The sequence below is a fragment of the Mastomys coucha genome, unplaced genomic scaffold (genome assembly GCF_008632895.1).
Source record: "Mastomys coucha isolate ucsf_1 unplaced genomic scaffold, UCSF_Mcou_1 pScaffold12, whole genome shotgun sequence".
Lineage (NCBI taxonomy): Eukaryota > Metazoa > Chordata > Mammalia > Rodentia > Muridae > Mastomys > Mastomys coucha.
The window spans coordinates 85,092,225-85,105,460 of record NW_022196894.1 but is presented as its reverse complement, the minus strand read 5'-3'; the positions used below and the strand labels follow the sequence as shown (position 1 = coordinate 85,105,460).

Below are 13,236 nucleotides of genomic sequence, written 5' to 3'. Positions count from 1 at the left end.
TTTTCCATTTACCTTGTGTGGAAAAACAAAGGAAACATACGGAGAGCGACTTTTATTAACGATTACGTAAGAAGAGTACGAGTCCTGGAAGGACAATTTTTGCATGTACTTCTTGCAGATAAGTCACTAGATTCCACAGTGAGTCTCCATAAGCCTGGCTAGGCTTTAATTTAATAAATCCATTGGGTTATAAATATCCTGACCTTGTTTATAAAGGAAGCCAGTTTGTTCACTTAATGAAGACGTCAATTTGCCACTCAGCTTGGACTGATTGCTCATTAGCTGCTTTCCTCTGACCAACAGCTCTGACTTTAGCAAACCCAAACTCTGTGCCGATGTAGATGGTGATGTACTGCCATCTATAGCCATAAAGAGAAAGGTGCTGTGCAGCACACTCTGAAAGCCACAGCTACGGACAAGAATGGACAAGCATATACATACAGTACAGGAAGCTGCTGCTGCTGCTGCTGCTGCTGCTGCTGATGATGATGATGATGATGATGATGATGATGACGATGAAGCTGAAGATGGTAAGGATAGAAAAAAAAATACAGTCCCAGGTTCACAACTGTGGCCTTTTCACCATGTTAAAATCAGTGCAAGACACTGGTTCCAAACAAAATGAAACAGATGAACCAAGCAATAGAGTGTCACAACTGTAAAGTCTTAGCCCAGTGACTCACGGTTGGGGCAGGTCCAAAAGGGAAACATGAAAGCCCTGATGGCCCAGGATCTGCTTGAGTTACTTTCTGAGTAAACCATGATTGTGTTTTCTCAGAATTCCTGCCAGGAATTTCCCCCACTTTCTTCAGGGTTTTTCCTGATCTAGCATGCCACTATAGCAACACTGTGCTGGCTGGTTTTATGTCACCTTGACATAAGCAAGAGTCATCAAAGAGGAGGGAACCTCAGGTGAGAAAATGCCTCCACAAAAAGCCACCTGTCGGGCATTTTCTTAATTAGTGAATGATTGAGGAGGTGCCATCCTGAGTCATGGGTTCTCTAAGAAAGCAAGCCTAGCAAGCCACAGGGAGCAAGCCAAGAAGCAGCACCCCTCCATGGCCTCTGCATCGGCTCCGCACTCCAGGTTCCTCCTGTATGAATTCCTGTCCTGACTCCCTTCAAAGATGGACTAAGATGCAGAAGCATAACCCAAATAAACCCTGGCCTCCCCAAGTTGCTTTTGATCATGGTCTCTGATCACAGCAATACTAAGCCTGACTGAGGCAAACACTCCATGCATTTTCAAGACCTCCTTAAGTTCCTGGAATCCTAGGTACCTGAGATATAACATGGATGACACAATGCCCCTGCCTCTGAGATGTTTATACCTTACTGGAGTGAGATGGGTAGACAATATACAGACATACTGTGCACTGGTTGAAATAAAACACCCCGGATTCTATAACCTACAGAATGGTGGCATGTGGCATGCAAAGAGTACATAAGTAGTGTGTGGGGCTGGCACAGTGAATGAAGGAGGATGCATGCTAACTAGGGTGTTCAGAAGTAACAATGCTCAGAAGTCACCCGGAGACAGCATGTGGGGTCTGCAGAGAAATCAGAAGGTCCTCTATAAAGAGATGGTACCTAGCATGCTGGAAGAGGCTGGGGTGCATAGGGGCATTGGCTTGAAAGACAGGGAGGAAGTCCATGGCCTTGAAGGTAACTGTCAATCTATCAGCCTCTAGCTTAGAGAACTTGCTTTTAGGTATGGGCAAATGTACCTACAGCCGCCTCTCTCTCTCTCTCTCTCTCTCTCTCTCTCTCTCTCTCTCTCTCTCTCTCTCTCCCCCCGTCACTGAAAACTACATGACATCCTAACAGTCACAAGCACTCAGAATAAATTTTAACAAATCACTTCCGTTTTTGTGAACTTCATTTCAACAATTTAGTTCATAGATAACTTTGAAGGTATCTGGCTATAACCATGCTAGACACATGGCCATCTAGCTTTTATATTTAACACTTATCTTGCTCACTTATCATGAACGTTTTAATGCCATCTTGTGTTTGTCATAAATATTTTAATGTCTACATAAGACTCTTAGAGAGGGGCATCTGCCTTTTGATGTTATCATGAAGATTAAGTGAGAAAACTATATACAGTGTCTAGTACAAGATGAGTCCTCTGTAAGCTGGCACACTGCAGATGTGTAGTGATCTGCTAAAAGTTTATCCATGACCATTGGCTATGAAAAGAAAATGATGCTATAATGAAAGTCTAGGTAGAAAGGCATTTTATTTATTATTCTTCAATATACAACTCCAAGGGTCAAGGGCTATGGTAGTTGTATTAGTTCACTTTTTTTTTTCCTGTGACAAAATACTGTGACCAAAGCAACCCAGAGAACAGAAAAGGATACTGTGGTTTATGGTCCCAGAAAGTTAGAGGAACATTGCAATGAGAGGGACAGTATGGCCTTTTGTCAGGGAAAAAAAGAAGTTCTGTGGTTATTTTTTACCCAACTTTCAAAAGCAGGGAGAGAACAGGAAGTAGAGTGAAGTGATAAACTCTCTCAGCCCACCCCCAGTGACGTACTTCCTCCAACAAAGCTCCTCCTCCTAACGGCCCCATAACCTCCTGAACCAGTGCCACAATCACCGTGATGTTCTGACATTTTCTCTGCCAAAGAACTCAATCTGTTACTTTAAATTTAGCCTCAGGCAAGTGTTTGGGACATGGGCACAATGCAGGTAGACTCTTGGTCAAAATATCACACAAATGATCCCCCACACACCATTGCTAAAAGTCCCCTTTCCCCTCTGAAACTGCATGAGACTGGCCTCTGCCACCTGCATTTCTCTCCGCTCTGCTGGATTCCTGACTTCTGGTAGAACGGATAGATGGGATTGCATGAATCGGAACCGCTCTGCACAATGGAGGGATGATCACTAGAACTAGAAGCAGTCCACAGAATCGGAAACAGCCTTTTCAAGCCACATGTAATACATGGTATTACAGTCTAAGATATATATACCGAACTGCAAGGACACGCAAGATGGCTCAGTCAGCAAGGGGCTTCCCGTGCCACATGGAGACCTGCGTTTGGATCCCTAGCACCCATGTGAAAACAAGCTACCACAACATCTTGTAGTACTAGCAGTGGGAAGACAAAGGTAGGAGAATCCCCCCATGTCTTACTGGCCAACTACTCTAGCCAATTTGATCGGCTCCAGGTCCAGTGAGAATCTGCCTCAACAAACAGTGTAGGAACAGCTGGGGAAAACACCCGAAGTCAGCCTCTACCCTCCATGCGCATGTGAACACATGGGCATGTGTTCTCATATATGTGTATCCATGCACATCACACACAAGTACATAGGCAGAGAAAGAGCCGCAAAAGGTTAACATGTAAAACCCCAACCATCAAACCAATCCATGAGTTAATGAACTGAATAGAAAGTTCTCCAAATACAAATGGACTATAAACACACACACATACACACACACACACACACACACACACACACACAATTATTAGCCACCAGGAAAATGCAAATACCAGTTATGTGGAGAAAGAGTGACTCTTCCTCGCCACTTGTGGGAGTGTCAACTGCACTGAGGACGTCAGTGTGACGGCCCCTCAAAAGCGCTCCAGGTAGAAGTACTGACCAGCTACACCACTCCTGGGTACTTACCTGAAGGACTCTAAGTCAGTGTATATGAATGATGCTTGCACATCCATGATTGCTGCTCTACTAGTCACAATAGCAAGGAAATGCAGCCAGCTCCCACGCCCATCAGCAGATGAGTGGGTAAAGCAAAGGGAGACATCTACACAATGGAACTGTATTCAACTGCAAGGAAAAATGAAGTCATGACATTGGTGGGAGGGGGAGGGGTAGAACCAGAAATCATTGTGTTACATGCAATATGTCAGGCACAGAGAGACAAGCCCACATGGTTTTTTTTTCTCATATGTAGAATATAGATTTAAATTGTGTGTGTGTGTGTGTGTGTGTGTGTGTGTGTGTGTGTGCGCGCGCGCACGCGCGCGCGCAATAAAAGTATTAAAAGAGAGCTATGCGTGGAGAGGAGAATCTTAGGAGGTGGCGAGAGGGTAAGTGAATAGATGTGACGCAGAAGCTGACTGTGGGGAGAAAGGAGGCCAGAAAGAGTGAGGGTATTGGAGAATGGAGTTGTATACAGGAAATATAGGATTGAGATTTATATTAAAATGTCACGAGGAAACACATTACTTTGTATGCTGACTTTAAAAATAAAAGGTAAAGAAAGCTAAGTCTGCTGTAACAGGTCCATAATCCTAACAACACTCAGAAGGCTGAGGCAGGAGGATTGTAAGTTTAATGCCCCCGGCAGGGCTACAGGGTAGCAAATAACCTAGAAAGGAAGAGAGAGAAAGAGAGAGAGAGAGAGAGAGAGAGAGAGAGAGAGAGAGAGAGAGAGAGAGAGAGGGAGGAAGACAGAGAGAGAGAGAAAGAGAGAGAGGGGGAAGGAGGGAGGGAGGGAGGGAGGGAAGGAGGAAAACAGAGAAAGAGAGAGAGAGGAAGAAGGAAGGAAGAGAGAGAGAGAAGGAAAGAAGGAAAGGAAAGAAAGAAAGAAAGAAAGAAAGAAAGAAAGAAAGAAAGAAAGAAAGAAAGAAAGAGAAAGGAAGAAAGGAAGAAAGAAAGAGAGAAGAGAGTAGAAAAGAAAAGGAGGGCTGGGGATGTAGCTCAGTGGTAGAACACTTTCCTACTGTGTACAAGGCCCTGGGTTCAATCCCCAGTAGATACAAATTAAAAATAAATTAGTAAGGAGGATTTTGAAAATAAAATTAAAACCATAAACAACTTTCAAACACATTATTCTTTGAAATTCCAAGTAGCTAGGCATAACCCTCAACTGTTTGTACTTCCAAAGCAAAGGACAAAGGAGGACACATCGTCCCCTAGCAGTCCCTGAGAGCAGTGGAGGACACATCGTCCCCTAGCAGTCCCTGAGAGCGGTGGAGGACACATCGTCCCCTAGCAGTCCCTGAGAGCAGTGGAGGACACATCGTCCCCTAGCAGTCCCTGAGAGCAGTGGCCGCACTCATTCATTCTCCATGCTTCTGAAGTCTTTCCTCCTACCACAAAGCACTTAGCCTCATGCAGCCACATAAAGGGGGCACAGAGCGTTCACAAAGGGGCCACTGTGTTAGCTAATAGCTATGACTTAGACATGTTGACCCTTCAAACAAAAGAACTGCAGTGTGTTACAGAGATTGTGGAGTCCCAGCCAAAGAGTTCAGCTCTGAATCTTCAAAGGGTGGCTGGAATGGTAGACACACACACTCAGACACACCATACAACATACACACACTGGCACACACCACACTCACACACAGTTACACACACACTCGCACACACCATACTCATACACACCACACACACACACCATACACTCATACACACTTACACACACACCACACAGCACAGTTTCTCTGTAATTGTTTTGTTGAAAGTTGGACACAGATATCCAAATCAGCCCTACAGAAAGAACTTTGTTGGAATTTTAGCTAACGACTTCTTACATCGATCATCTTGTCCATGTTTCACTTGCTTTCCCATGGGATCACTCAGTTTGTGCCCATCCCATCAACTCCCTAAAACCACTACTCAATAGCTGTGTGCTCATCACCAGATTCTAATAATGTTCCTTGAACCTTTGCCCTTGGGAGTCACCATCTCATTATCTCCCTCACTAGCAACGTCCTGCACTCTGTCACAAAACAAATATGCTACTCCTCCAGCTTGTAACCCAGCTTTTCTCCATACCTCAGATCTCTCACTTCCTACAGTCCTTAAAACTTGTCACCTTTGTGCTACCACAGCTCTGGTGTGACCCTAGTGACATACACAGCCTACAATCACAACCAACATCTGTCACCTCCATGCTTCAGGAGAGCATTTAGCTCCTCTCAGCATCTACATATACCTTTGCCTAGGTGCCCACTTTCTGCTCATCTTTTTTACTTCCCCTGGCTTGCATCCCTCCTCAGTCCTAATCTTGAAGGTCAATCTTGCCTTTCTTCTTTCACCACTATCCTGTTTCCCAGAAGTCTCCAGTGTGGATCAGAATGTAGTGGGAGCAAGGAGACTGGGCTTAGTGGAGAGATGGAAATAGCTCAGAGGGGAATCTTGGCATCATATGAGGAGCAGTTGGATGATCTACATATGGTTTTATACCAAAACCAACAGGCACTGCTCTGTACTGGGTAAGAGAGAGAAAGTGATGCACAAGATGACTCTGAGGGTTTGAGTCAGCAAAGGAATGAGCAAACGGTGGTGCAATTTGTTGAGATGAAAATGTCTGGAAGACGTGCAGGACTTAAATCAGGAAGTCATTCGAAGAACATCTTGGTTATCCTGAGAGAGGCGGTTATGACACCTCAGAGGAAAGACTGAAAGAGCAACTGGAGTCCAAAGTATAAATGTGCCAACACCTCAGACTGCTGCTCCTAATGCATGGTCCTAGACAACAAGGTTAATTTGTTAACACTCACGGACTCAGGCATGAGGACTGGTCTCTGTCCTGCAAACCAGGAGCTTCAGCTGGAGAGACTAACACGGTAGGGTGGCTGGCGTTAAAATTATCTGGAGGCTTCACTCAATATGAAGCCGTATGTATGAAGCTAGGCTCAGCAGGTATTGTCAGAGGGTGGGGTACATACCTGGGGCCTTTCCACATGGCTTTCTCACAATGTGATGACCTCAGAGTATCCCTGCTTGCTCATTATGACTCAAAGTTCTAAGAACTTTGAGGTGAACAAAGGGACAGATCATTTTCTGTGTTGTCACTACCATAGAACTGCACGCTAGGAATCACGATACTGAGCAGGAGAGTGGTGGATGCCCAGGTTACACAGGAGGGAATGGTGCATCGCCTCTAAAGAATTTAAAACATCAAGCCAGGGACTTGTGAGATCAGGAGGCCAGCCTGGGCTACATGAGACCCTGTTTTCGTTGTTGTTGCTGTTGTTGTCATTCTTCTCCTCCTCCTCCTCCTCCTCTTCCTCCTCCTCCTCCTCCTCCTCCTCCTCCTCCTCTTCCTTCTCCTCTTCCTCCTCCTCCTTTTTGTTTTTAAAGAATCTAGGTTATCTCTGCAGGTCATGAAGAAAATAGGCAAGCGCTTCTGGGTTTAAGAGCCCAACTTCATGCTCAGCCTGGAGCATGTGCAGCCCACAGTCCCAGCCTCTTAAGAGACTGAGCAGGAAAAAAATCACAAATTCAAAGTCTTGCTTGGGCTATAGAGTAAGCTTAAGGCCAATCCAGTCCACTTAGTGAGACACTATCTCAAAACAAAAACTAGAAAGAGGACGGGGAATAAAGTTCAAGAGAGTGTTTGGTTAGCAAGCAAAATACCAGAGTGCCATTCAGTACTGCAAGAAATGGGAATGGGGGGGGACAACTGAAAAAAGGGAGGCAAAGGGGGAGAAAGAAGCACCTTCACGTGAGAAGGATCGGGAGGAAGGAGGTGAAATGCAACCTAACTAGGAATGGCCTCAGGCTTACAGTACGCACGGACACTGAGAGCAAAACCTTGCACTTCGTCTCCATACCTAGTAGGTAAGATCAATCAAACGCCGTCGATGCAATGCAGTCATGTTTCTGTAGACAGTGCCTTCCTGCCTTTTGGTGGTTAGAGCTGAGATAAGTCTCAACCCTCCACCAGTAGATTTTAAGAAGTGTGTAAAGATGGTTTTGTTTTCAAGGAGCTAAAAACTCAAAACAGAATGTTTAAAATATATGCTAGCTCTGGAAACTGGATCATTTAAAACAGAAACAGCATTCCAGCTGACTTTGAAAATCTGGCACTACAGCAGATAGCTGGAACAGAGCAAGGTGGCCCACACCTCTGCTTCTCTCTCACTCTGTGAATTCCATTCACTTCTGCTTGGTCTCAGGACCCTGGGATCTGCCCCAGGAATGGCATGATGTTCAGTCCTTCTTCCTGGGCCTCATAGTTTTTTTCTGCTGTTGATGCCTCTTGTTGTGGCAAGCCATCAACTAAGGAGGCACTGACCCACTCTGCTGAAGCACATCTTGTAACTGATATCTGGCAATGGCCACTCCACCCAGGCTCTTCCCTGTACAAACACAGACTTTGTCCCTTGTTGTGAAGGCAGGTGCTTTATATGGCTTTAGACTGGCTGACCCTTGGGGCACACTTATAGTTCGCCCCTATGTGGGCCCCTCCAGAGAGGCTATGAACGACAGGGAAGGCTGCTTCTCTGTGTATCTCCTCTGCATGTTTTCAGGGGCAACTCTGCCAGCCCCTCTGCCATTACATTTCTCCAAGGAAAAAGAGGATATATGACTTGGTAGAGACCTACTTCTCAAACTACTGATCAGAGGAACTTTGGAGATGGCTCAGCAGGTAAGAGTGCTTGCAATCACAAGGACCTGAGTTCAAATCCCTAGCAGTCATATTAAAAACAGCAACATCTAGGCATAACTGCATGCCTGTAAAAGGAGGAAGTGTAGAGACAGGCAGATCCAGATCCTACAAACTCCTTTCCCAGAGAGCCAATCTAAAACACTTGAGTTTCCAGTTCAATGAGAAAGCCTGTCTCAATGGAATCAGGAGACAATAGAATGGAATAGAAAGCAATAGTGGAAGACACCCTACAATGTCCCCTGGCCATATCACAATAGAGGAGGATACTCTATATCCTCCTCTGATCTCCATTTATGCATACATGAACATGTGTACATACACACTTACATGTATCCAACACAGAGACATATACACAAGTTATCATGCACATGCATAGTAACACAGCATACTTTGACATAAATGCCATGCTTTGCACATGTGCACTTTTGAACACACACACACATCACATCACATCACATCAGCTTCATTCAAGAACCATTCAAAGAACAGACGGCTCACTTAAGATCAAGAAGCTCATAGAAATCTTACAAAGAGTAAGATCTCAGACTCCGCTGCCCCTAGACAAGCCCATCTCTATGAGGGGCTCCTGGGAGGAGTCTCTTGTTGATATTACTCTACAGAACTCTCGACACAGAGGAACTCACTTAAAGAATTTGGACTCTTGATACGTCATGGGTTCTCCTATATATGCTTGAGAAACAGAAACAACCTGACCAGATGAATAATTTTAGTACTAAAGTCCTGCATGAGTCATTGTTGATCCCTCTCCTCCTGCCCCACTGTGTGAGTGTATGTGTATGTGTGTCTGTCTGTCTGTCTTGTCTGTCTGTCTGTCATCTCACTCTCTGTCCTCTCCTTCCCTTGTTTTGCCTTGAGATAAGGTCTCACTCTGTAACCAAAGCTGTCTTGGAGCTCATTATGTAGCCCAGGCTGTCCTGGAACCTGTGGCAACTCTCCTGTCTCCATGTGTCAAGTGTTGGGGTTGTAGGTATGTCCACCACACTCAGCTGACATCTCCAGTGTGGTGGGCACTTGTCTCCTGTGTCTTAAGTTTTGAGGCTTGTACTGAAATTCCAAGGTGGCCACACGCCAGCACACCCCTATTCCTTTGATTTATCAGTGTGACACACTCCAATGAGCACTGCCAATGGAACTCACCACAATGACAGTGTTCTGAATCTAAGTGTGTACTGGAAACCAGAGCCCAGTAAGCCCTTGAAATGTAGCCAGTGAGAATGAAAAATTATGTCATTAACTAATGTTAAATTAATATAAGACAGCCACATGCTTATTCTTATGTCACCTTTATCGTCTAATATGTGCATGTTTTATGCTTCTGTTAATTTTTCCAATATGTTATAATATAAGCTGAACAAAGGTAGAGCCTTTGTCTCTTTCTTTGGTGTAGTGGTTCTCAGCCTTCCTGATGCTGTGACCCTTTAATACAGCTCCTCATGTTGTAGTAAACCTGACCACAAAATTATTTTGTTGCTATTTTATAACTGTAGCTTTGTTGCTGTTATGAGTTATAATGTAAGCGTCTGCTATGCAGGATATCTCGAACGGGGCCTATAAGCAGGTAGTGAGCCACAGGTTGAGGACCTCTGCTCTAAGGGCTCTGGCTCCTTATGATCCATGATGTGGTTTTGCTGTGTGAGTGAGTGAATTCTCTTTTAGGTTAGGCAGGCACTCCATGGAAGGAATGCGATATCCTCTACTCAGTGGATTTCTGAGTGAACATCAGGAAGAGAACCTCGGAGGTGGAGCCTGAGGGAAGCTGGACTGCTCTGCAGATTGCAAAGTAGAACCAATCGATGAGTAGAGACACGGATGGTGTAGCATGCGCTCAGTGAGCCTGAAAGCTCCCTGGCCCAGCACTGAGTCTGAAGCTACTGGTGCTGCTGAGATGTAAATATGGTATTTCCCAAATTTTCAGTCAAGTCTAATCTGATCATAGGATAATTCACTTATCTAGTCTGATGGTGCTCAAGCAAATGTTGGAGGAAAGTGTACCCAGCCACGTTAACCACAGAGTAAGATGACTGAAAAGCTGACTGGGTTTGCTGCATCCAGACAAGGTGGCCGTGAGACCCTCAGTCAGGCATAGTAATAATGCCCACGCATGCTACCGACAGATGAAGAACACAGAAGGAAGTCACATCCAAGAGCAATTGGTTTCCTTTTAGCTGTACAGCTATCAAGCTTCAAGCCCAGGCTCTGGAACCAGATGTCTCTTAAACTGGGTCTATCCACTTATATTCCTCCAGTCCCTTTAAGGAGGGCTTAGATTCATGCCTGAGCCAGTACCCAAATCTGTGTCATTCCTTTAGTTCTTAAGCACATACCTCACACTGACTATGTCAGGCATGCCACAGCTGTCTGCCCTCCCAGACTCTGGAGAACACAATCTATCAAGTTCTTCAGCTGGCCAGCTTCTCTGCCTTATCAGAGCAGCTGTGTGTTCCACCCGCTCCTTCTTCCTATAAAGTTTTAAACTCCATGCATGATTCCATGTTGAGCTCCACTCCCAGGTGCTCCTCCTATGTGTAGCTGAAGCAGAGCCATCTGAGCAGACATCCTGAGCTCTAAGAATGCCAAGGAAGATGTCTTGGCAGAATCGACTTTCTACGGTTCCCTAAAAGTCACCCTTCAGATATTGAGAGCTTATAAAGCTCGACCAAGGCCAAAACATGTTTTAAAATGATCTTCCTTGGAAAACTTTCTGTTAAAGGCACCAGTGGGCAGCCCTCTACACATTTAAAGCTGTTTAAATCAAATGAAACATTCCACATGATTATGTCACAAAGCAAGATTCAAGCAGCATTTCCTTACACACTGTATTAGTCAGGGTTTCTATTCCCTCACAAACATCATGACCATGAAGCAAGTTGGGGAGGAAAGGGTTTATTTAGCTTATGCCACATTGCTGTTCATCACCAAAGGAAGTCAGGACTGGAACTCAAGCAGGTCAGGAAGCAGGAGCTGATGCAGAGGCCATGGAAGGATGTTCTTTACTGGCTTGCTTTCCCTGACTTGCTCAGCCTGCTCTCTTATAGAACCCAAGACTTCCAGCCCAGGGATGGCACCACCCACAAGAGGCCCTACCCCCTTGATCACTAATTGAGAAAATGCCCCACAGCTGGATCTCATGGAGGCACTTCCCCAACAGAAACTCCTTTCTCTATGATAACTCCAGCCTGTGTCAAGTTGACACAAAAAACCAGCCAGTACACACATGGAAAATCTGAAAACTGCTATCCTATCATACCATATCATATCATATAGCAATTAGAAAATTACTTGGATCCTGGTGTTCAAGAGGGAGTTAACTCTTCAGGAACAACTGATGTTCTAAGAATAATTAAAAGTAAACTTAGAACTGAAAGCAGCCAATGTAGAAAGAATGGCTGGGTTTAAATGAAGAAGAAATGCAGTCTGCTTGGTCCTGAAAGCCCACTCTAATCGCTTCCTGAGACCTGAAGAACAATGTACAGAATAGAGGTGAGGGAGCTGGAGGAAACATCTCAGGGGTGAGCACTTTGATTTTAAAGCTGTGTCCATTTTAGAAGTACTGTAAAGACAGGAAGGCAAGTTCAGGGCTTTTATTGGGGGTCTGCCTTTCTTGAAGTCACCCTATTGTTTTCTCTCAAAAGTCTAGAAACTTCCAGATTCATGCCTCCATGTAATTCTTCTCCACACTTCTCCCGTGTTTTGACAAAGTGTTTCCCCTTTAACCTTATTGCCCACTCCAGCACTTGGAGGAGGAGTGCCCTGGGTGACTGATACTAGGGAAGAAACCTGGTACCTCTCATCTCTTCTCCGAATAATGGTCCTCCCCCAAGAAGCAGAATACTGTTGGGGTTGGTCTGCACCGGACTTGCTTGGTATTTCCAATGCTAATTACTGGAGGCCAAGATCTGGTTGCCCCATGAGATCCTCACTCTCATGTACACCAAGTGATGCTAAGCCTTACTCCTCAAGTTAGATACATAAAGGGCTAAAGCCTGTGACAGAGCCGTGAAGAAAGGCGGGACTTGATGACAGATTTGGGGATCTCAGGAGACAAAGGGGGGTGAGGGTGCTATAAGAGGAGATGGACCCTGAACCCACGTGGTCAGGAGAAACAGGGAACAAAGAACATGTGGCTGGGATGTAAGTCAGAATAGCTCAAAACCTACCCAATCAATCTAGGCTTACATCTTGTAAATAAAATACCATGGCATGTCTTTTATACAGGCTATCTAGAATATATATAATTCATTTTACAGTATAAATCATGCCGTGCTGCAGAGAGAAAACCACCTCTCCATGAAAATGAGTGTAGGGAAATAATTTCAACAAGAAGGGGAGGAGGAAGAAGAGGAGGAAGGGGAGAAAGAAGACAGAAGAAAACTGCGACTGAAAGTCTATTTGCCAAGTTCTGGAGTCTGCCACTCAGCATTGCGCAGAGCAACTCGTCATTAGCAATTGGGATTTAATTTGGTTTTCCATCTACTACCATTCCCCTTCTCTAGTTTTAACTGTGGAGAAGAAATATGAAAGATATCTGAGAGGCACAGTAGAGAGAAAGTGTGAAAAATAGAATGTGAAACATACTTGTGTGTTTAGGATCCATGAGCCACACCTCTCCACAGGCTCAGAGCATAGTGTGCTGCGCAGGCTCAGAGCATTTGGTGGCCAAGTTGCTTTGGTAGTGAAGCTGGTCTAGGTGAGCATTTTTAATCTGGAAGGTTACCACAGTGTAGTGTTTTATCTAGCAACTGTGAGTTCCTGTGGAGGTTCCTCCCTGCCTTCCTTGCACAATGCCGTTTAGACACTCTTGGTTTTTTTTTTTTATTATTATTTTTAACTTT

At 44.8% G+C, this 13,236-nt stretch overlaps 1 long non-coding RNA gene across 3 annotated transcripts in view; it reads right to left on the bottom strand.

Annotated features, from left to right (window-relative positions):
- LOC116086103 overlaps window positions 1–6,662 on the bottom strand; it is a 19,706-nt gene extending 13,044 nt beyond the window's left edge. Inside the window, exons 1-2 of one of the 3 annotated variants that reach the window (XR_004116823.1) lie at window positions 6,489–6,662; window positions 3,643–3,801 (exon numbers count right to left, since the gene is read on the bottom strand). This is a non-coding gene — a long non-coding RNA (uncharacterized LOC116086103). Of the gene's footprint in view, window positions 1–441; window positions 485–3,642; window positions 3,802–6,488 lie in introns of those variants that run through there. The other 2 variants (XR_004116824.1, XR_004116826.1) reach the window with 2 other exon arrangements.
- Between the last annotated feature and the right edge of the window lie 6,574 nt (window positions 6,663–13,236).